Consider the following 8,381-nt stretch of genomic DNA (forward strand, 5'->3'; position numbering starts at 1 on the left):
GCTCCCCCACCCCCCTGCTCCGGCCGGCGGCCGACGGGCTGGGGGATGTTCCGAGGCGCGCGCGGCATCCCTCCCCCGCCGCTTTCCCGGGTCGCTACGACCAGCCAAGCCTCCGCGCGCCCGGGCGGGCTTCTCAAGGAAACGCCGCGCCTCATTCCGGGCGCCCATCTCCACTCCCAGCTGGACCCCAGGGCAAGGGCGGAGGGGACACATCCACAGAGGAGACAGTTGTTTATTTCAGTGACCGTGGGCACAGTGCCTTTTATTTCCAAACACACGGCCGCTCCACACTCTGCCCCTTTAGGAACTGTGTGCCTCAAAGCCAAGCCCTGGCCGGCGCACACAAAGAGACCGACCGTGCGCATGTGTCCAATCCCTCTGCTGCCGGAGAGCAAGCGTCAGGCGAGGCAGCCTGGCGCCCCTCGCCTCCGAAGCAGCAGCCAAGACCTGAGGGGATTGATTTATGCGTCCGTTCTCGTTCACTACGACGAAAAGTGCCGCGTGGCTTTTCATCTTCTCGGGAAATGGAGACCATAGTTATTAACGGTTCATGCGCATGATTTCTTAAGATGTGCAACTTATAAAAACAAAAGAAGGAACAACTTTCTCTTAATGCAGGAAAGCGTGGCATTTAAAAGTAGGCTTTTCCTTTTTGTAAAGGAATTTTGTTTTTAAAATTTTTGTATCATTTTTATAAGAGTCAAGGGAAGATAGGATGTATTGAATTTTGGCTGGAGGCAATATATGGATTTTTGCTATAGGCAAGAACACTTAGCACCTAGTAGCTAAGGATGTTTCTAATTAAGAAAAAAATTATAAAGATTCAAGATTTCAAAAGTGACTCCCTTATTTATAAAGAAATTTTATTTAATAAAAGTTCCAAAGCTCATATTTATTTCTGCTTGTTATAGCAGGCAGTATTTTTCCATGTTCTCAATTAAACTTCTTACGGGTTTTTTTTTTTTTTTTTTTTTGGCGGGTGGGCCACATAATATTAAAAAGAAACTGAACTTAATTGAGGGGAGAAAAGCATAAAACACTGAAGGACAAAGTAGTAAGTCCCCTCACCCAAATGGGCATCCCAGTGGTAATCTCTGTCCCACCACTGGCAATAGTCTCCGCCTAGAGCCCATAAAACACAATGGAAGCTCTACTCAACGGCACACTCTTCATATTCATTCATTCATGTAGCAAATATTTTTTTGTGCTGCCAACCATCGCAAGTACCAGACTCTGGGGCAGATACTTAGCATGGTATGACAAGGTCCTTAGGGCTTTCCCTCTGGAATGAACTCAAACTCTGATCTTCCCAGGAAACTTGAATAAATTCCCTAGTTCCAGGATGTGACTCACCTCTTCCAAATGCCGGTGGCTTGTTGTCTATTCCACTCGTTTGTTACTTTTATCCTATATGGCTAGTATTTCTTTTCCTTTTTTAATATGAAGGATGTTTTAGATTTGCAGGATGCTTTAGTCCTCTTTGCAATCACATATGTCAAGCAAAGCCACCTGCCATTTAATAGAAGAGGAAACTGCAGCTCAGAGATAGACATTCAGATGTAAATTCACAACGTCAAGATTGGCTTTGGGTCTACGATAATTTCCATAACCACTAACTTCTACCATCTTTAATAATATGTTTCCACAAGTCAGTTGTAAGATCTTTAAGGCAGAAATTCCTTTTTGTCTCAACAACAATCTCAATGCTTACATAACACACAGGTATGATGGTAACTGTGACTTTCAAAGAATGTATAAAACTGAGTGCGCCTTTGCTCATATGCATAGGAAGATCTGTAACACCCTAATGTAATTTAAATAAATATTTATCTATGTTTACTGTTCATTTTTAGATTTTTATATATACTTTTTTCTATAACAAATACTCTCTCCCTCTTTCTTAGACCATTTGTTTGTTTCCCATTTCAAAACATTATTTGTCCTATAAATTTTCCCAATTCTGGTTTTAGTTGATTGTATCACCATGGCATCATTTAATGAGTTCACTTAAGCTTCACATTTCCTATTAACTCCTAGTGTGACTTAGAAGTTTGATTACATTCTTCTTCTCCCTCCACCAAACAAGAATAATTCATAAAAGATGTTTATATTCTACTGCATCACATCAAAAGGAGCAAAATATCTGTTTGTCCCATTAATTAGAGAGTTCAAGTATTGTCAGCCTGATCCATCCATTATAAAGTTCTCCATCAACCTTGCACTAATGATTGTTGCAGCCACCTATGACCACTGGGTAGATGCATTATTTCATGACTGTCTTAGTTGTCTAGCGCTGCTGTAACAGAAATACCACAAGTGGATGGCATTAACAAAGAGTTTATTCTTTCACAGTCTAGTAGGCTAGAAGTCCAAATTCAGGGTGTCAGCTCCAGGGGAAGACTTTCTCTCTCTGTCAGCTCTGGAGGAAGGTCCTTGTCATCAATCTTCCCCTGGACTAGGAGTTTCTCTGCAGAGGGACCATGGGTCCAAAGGACGCGCTCTTCTCCTGGTTCACTTCTTGGTAGTGTGAGGTCCCTCTCTCCACTCACTTCCCTCTTCTTTTATCCTTGTAAGATAAAAGTTGGTGCAGGCCACACCCCAGGGAGACTCCCTTTACATTGGGTCAGGGATGTGACCTGAGTAAGGGTGTTACATCCCACCCTAATCCTCTAGGATTAGGTTAACATAATCGAACCTTGCCTTATTAACCAGAGGCACAGATAAGGATTTACAACACACAGGAAAATTGTATCAAATGGAGGACAACCACACAATACTGGGAATTATGGCCTAACCAAGTTGACACATATTTTTGGGGGACACAATTCAATCCAAGACAATTAGGGATTATGAATTTGGGATTTTCTAATTTGACCTTCTTCCGGAATTTGCTGTCTTTTTCCTTAAAACAAAATCAAAAAACACTTTCTCTCACAAATTAACTGATTGCTCTGAAACAGATTCCATATAAGAAACATAAGGTATGAAATCTTTACCAGGCAGCCTGTAAGCTGGGCTCCAAAGATCCCCACCTCTTAGCGTTACGCCTTCTGAGTGAGGGCTGGTCTGACTGACAAACTTCCAATGAATAGAACATGGTAGAAGTGATGGAATGCCCTTCCTGTGTTAGGTTATAAAAAGAATGTGGCTTCTACTTAGAGCAATCTCTATTGGATCGCGCGCTCTGAGGGAAGCCAAATGCCAGGACATGAGGCCCATAATCTTCTGATGCCCTTTGACATCTGTATGAGATGGATCTAGAATGGGATCCTCCCTAGTCAACCGTTGGGATGACTGCTCCCTGAGCCAGAACCACCCAGCTAAGCCTCTCCTAAGATTCCTGAACAACAGACAATATATGTTCATTGTTTCCATCTTCTGTCTTTTGGGTAATTTGTCATGAGAAATGGATAACTAAAACAGATTTCGGTATCTGGAAGTGAGACATTGCCTTAGCAAAAACCTGAAATGTGGGAATGTCTTTGGAATCCATCAGTGGGCCTTGAGAAGGGAGTTACTGAAAAGCTAAAGTAACTTTGAACACAGTTTGTCAAATTTTGGACTTCAGGACACTGTGTGTGAGATCTGGCAAGAAAGTGAGGAAAATAATATTGGAACACAGAGAAAGGAGTATTCTGGTTATGTAGTGGCAGGAACCTTAGCAATACCGTTGGCTGCAATTATGTGGAAACTAGAAAATGTACCTAATGATCTAGGTAAGTTTTCCAAACAAAATGTTAACAGTGCAATCTGTTTCTTTTTCCTGCTTAGAAAAATGCAAGAGGAAAGAGAGTTGAATTGCATTTCTTTTCTTGTTTATCTTTAACATATACCCACAGCTAAAAAAGTAGTACAGGTTTTTTAAAGTCAATTCCCGTTATATCTTTATACAGACACAGTCCCATTCCCTAGAGTCAGCCACATTGAAAAAGTTTTATCTTTTGTTATTTAATAATTTCTCCACATTGTTAAACTATATGCTTGTAATACTGTTTCTTGATTTTTTAACTTAAGAGTTCACCTGGTATTGATTTTCTTTGAGTATAAACGAGCATTTGGCTCAGTTACACCACACCCCTAATTAACACTCTCCTCCCTCCTACTAGTACTTCCTACACTGTTTATTTCCACTATTGTTTCACTGTGTTACCTTAAAAAATAGTTTAGACATTTATGTATTTCTTTCTTATCATTGCATCTCGTTGCCTCCCTACCGTCTATTGTTTTTGTGTGCTGACAAGCCGATTCAGACTCCTGGTGACCCTATGGGACAAAGTAGAACTGACCAATAAGGTTTTCTAGGCCGTAATCTTTATGGGAGCTGATTGTCAGGTCTTTTCTCCCAAAGAGCTGCTGGTAAGTTCTCACCCTGACTTTTCAGTTAGCAGCCCCACACTTAACCATTGTGCCATAAGGGCTCCTTCTACTTTTTATTATATTGATGCTATGGCCCGTCCTTCCAGCTCTACTCCCCAAGGACCCATGCTTCTCAACTTTCATCAGCTATAGCTTTACTATTACTTTTAATTAATAAAATTACTTTTCTGTAATCAAGATGAAGTCTTTACTGCTTATTCTATTGGTTGATACTAAACCAATGTACTAAATGGAAATGTTTCATTATAAAACTTAGTTTAGAATTTCAAAGCTGTGGTTATTAATCTGTATAATCATTAATATATAGGACTAATAGACATACTTGCAAGACATAATCTGAGAAACATAGATACTATTTAGTCAGCTGGAGTAGCAAAGATTTCTCCTTACTTTTTAGCTAGAAATCTCCATTTTTACAAAGCCAGTAGTTTGTTTACAATTCTATAGGGGCTTTTGTTTTAATCCAGAGCTTTTTTCAATAATAGGATATTTTAAAGTATTTAAAAATAATCCTGCCACAGTCGAGTCGATGCCAACTCACAGCGACCCTATAGGACAGAGTAGAACTGCCCCATAGGGTTTCCAAGGAGCGGCAGGTAGATTCAAACCACAAACCTTTTGGTTAGCAGCCAAGCTCTTAACCACTGTACCACCAGGGCCCCACAGCAGATACAAGGGAACCAAAAATAAGGGAAAATTCTTTTTCAATTAGGAATCAGGACACACATGATCCATTTGAACAGAAAACACCACAGAGAATGAAAGATGGGGAAGCTCTTATCTCGGAGTCCCACACCCACTGAGGGCTGACTTCCTATTAGGACATTGTAGACACTGTATTTACAGATCTGTCTCACTCATGATAAACTTTTTAACACTCCTGTTCTGTCTCTAATAGCTTCTTTAAAAAATCTTTGGTGCTAACTCTTACATATGATATTCAGCTTCTCTGTTTCTCAAAGGCATCATTAATCTCTGCCACTCACATCTCATCTCTGAAACCTTATCTGTTGTAGAAACAGCGTGAGCATCAGAGCAACACACAATCTAACTTCCAGGAGCCTCGGTTTTCCCCAACTAATGCAGGTGGATATTAATAAATCAGAGATGTCTGTTAATATTAGGTGGCATGATGTACTAAGCACAGTGCCCATCAAGCAGATATCAATAGTCTTCTTCTAAAAGAATTTCTTTTTGGTATAAGAGTTTACCTTCTCCAAATTTCCAGCAATATTCTATCTTGGATCACAGACAGACCATCTCACGCCCATGTAGTCACAATTCTGCTCAGTATTTTTCAGCTTAGGGTGACAGATAAACTGTTCCGTTTAAGTAGTTGAGTTATTTCAGTCTAATGACCAGTTGAAGTAATTTTTTTTGTAATTGTTGAATAGGAAAATTGTATAATTCACTAATTATACAATTAGTAATTAATCGCAGTTAAAATGGTTCTTCTAGTTGAGGCCCAACTATTGTATACTCAGATCTTTTAATACTATTTAGTAAATAAACCTTACGAACATTAGTATAATAAACAAATCTTTTAATATTATAGAGATAAATTATGGTTAAAATGACAGAGACATAGCTTGAAACTGGATAGGGACTGTACAATTTGAGGTCACATGCTCTCACTGAGTGTCTTATTTCTGCAACCCGCAAGCTCTTTAAACCGGGAAAGCCTGGAAAGTCATTTATCTTTTCCAATCTCAAGATTCTTTGGTAAAATTCAAGTGGGTATTCTATACAAACAAAATGTTCCATAGAATTGGCATGATGATCAAATAACATTTAAATGAAAGCACTATAACCTTAAAGCACATTCTAAATCTGTTCTATTACCTATACCTTCAATTATAAAAAATTATTTGAAAAGCATTATCATAATATAAGAAAGTGAACCTTAACTTCACCAAAGACTGCATTTAACTCTCTAAACAGCATACTCAAATAAATATCATAAAAATCTCCTTGTCCATGTGGAGAAAAAAATCAACACATACAGTACGGGGCCCTGAACATAGATAGCTACCTAAATAAATAGAAATAGTTACTGCAAGGATGAAAAAGCAACTTATAGAGGGTATTTCTGACACTTTTTTTTAAATAAAAGAAATATTGATTCTAATGAAAGATAAAATCTATTGTGAAAGATAAACTCTATTGTATTAAAACGGAACTGGATAAATTAAGGAACAAATGTAAGGAAACAAGATGGTAGCTCAAAACCTTCCTTTGAAAGAATGAAAGTCAGAATCCTCCAAGCAGAAGATTAAACAGTGACTTGAGGACCATTCCAAGAGCAAATAGGAAAAGGCAGAATTTTTTCTTTCCTCTGCGGACAGCCCAGCATATGTAAGGCTGAATGGCACCATCTCTCTGGCTTAAATGAGTCATAGGAGATTTCATACCATGGGCACCAGAGAAGGCCCTGGTTGGTCATGACTCAGAGGGGCAATTTCTCACCAAGGTTTCACAAACCCCCAATGACTTGCTTTCCCTCTTCAGTCCACTCTCATTGCCACTGCAATTCATTCAACTAAAAGAGACTCAGAAAACCTGTTAGGGCTCATCTTGCTCATGGCCCCTGAATTTTACATATCAATTGGAAAAGTTTCCTCTCAGAAAACAAGGAAATACCAAGTGTATTATATAACAATTAATTTAGGCAATAGGAAGAAAAATGGGATAACTGGGAAACGTCTATGGAAGTACCTGGCCATTCAAAAATATTCTGAATTTATGCCATCATATCAGATCCACTGCAGATAATTAAGGAAAGAACAAGTTCATTTTTTTTCTGCTTTTTTGAGTTCATTTCACTATTATTTGAATACGAGATCTCCTTAAGATTTATTTTAGGTCTCTATCACATTAGTTCTGTGAAAATGATAGGAGATTAAAAATAGTCTATACAGCAAGCATAGAAGATAAAATAAAGACAAAGGATTACAAAGGTGAAAGAATTAATGCCAAAAACATAAATAATAGCTTTTAAAGTATAAATTTGAACTGTTTCATTAAATATATACCATACTTCATATCTTACAAACCTGCAATGTGTCCACTGAGACATTTCTAAATTTGAATGTGATTATAGCCTCGGATATATTAACTGTCTCAGTATATACAAAACAGAGAAAACGTGCAGTAAAATTATATGACATAAAAATATAACTTGGCAAAGGCATACAAATAAATAAACAACATTTACAATAATCAGCAACAAAATTATAAATTAATAGTAAAATACTGAGCAAATCCCCAAAATCCATTTTTTACAACTACTTTAATCAAAGATTTTTTTTGGTCAAAGAAGTAATTAATTAAATTTCAGCAGGCTATTCAAATATATAGTGAAGAGACAACTACATAAAAATGTTATAGACCATGTTCAAAGCTTTAATGATAAATTCTTTGTTGTAAGTGATGTGTACTAAAAAATAAGATAATAAATAATATGTCACATATTGAGTGTACTAGCTCTGGTGGCACAGTGGTTAAGAGCTCAGCTGCTAACCAAGAGGTGGACAGTTTGAATCCACCAGCCACTCCTCTCCTTGGAAACCCTATAGCGCAGTTCTACTCTGTCATGTAGTGTCGCTATGAGTCAGAATCGACTCAACAGCACCATATGCATATGTCAGGAACTCATATAAACACTTTAGATGTTTTAACTAATTTAATCCTTACAGAAACCTTGCAAAGTATTATCAGCATTCTACAGATGAAGAGGAGTCCCTGGATGATGCAAACAGTTAATACACTCAGCTGCTAACTGAAAGGTTGCAGGTTCAAGTCCACCCAGAGGTGCCTAGAAAGGAAGGTGTGGTGACCTACTTCCAAAAAAATCAGCCATTGAAAACCCTATGGAGTTCAGCTCTACTCTGATACACATGGGTTCGCCATGAGTCAGAGTCAACTCTAAAGCAACTGGTTTACTGATAAAGAAACTGAGGTACAGAGGGGTTAAGTAACCTGCCTCCAAATACAGTTTCAGTATA

This window comes from Trichechus manatus, unplaced genomic scaffold (assembly GCF_000243295.1).
Source record: "Trichechus manatus latirostris isolate Lorelei unplaced genomic scaffold, TriManLat1.0 scaffold00278, whole genome shotgun sequence".
Classification (NCBI taxonomy): domain Eukaryota; kingdom Metazoa; phylum Chordata; class Mammalia; order Sirenia; family Trichechidae; genus Trichechus; species Trichechus manatus.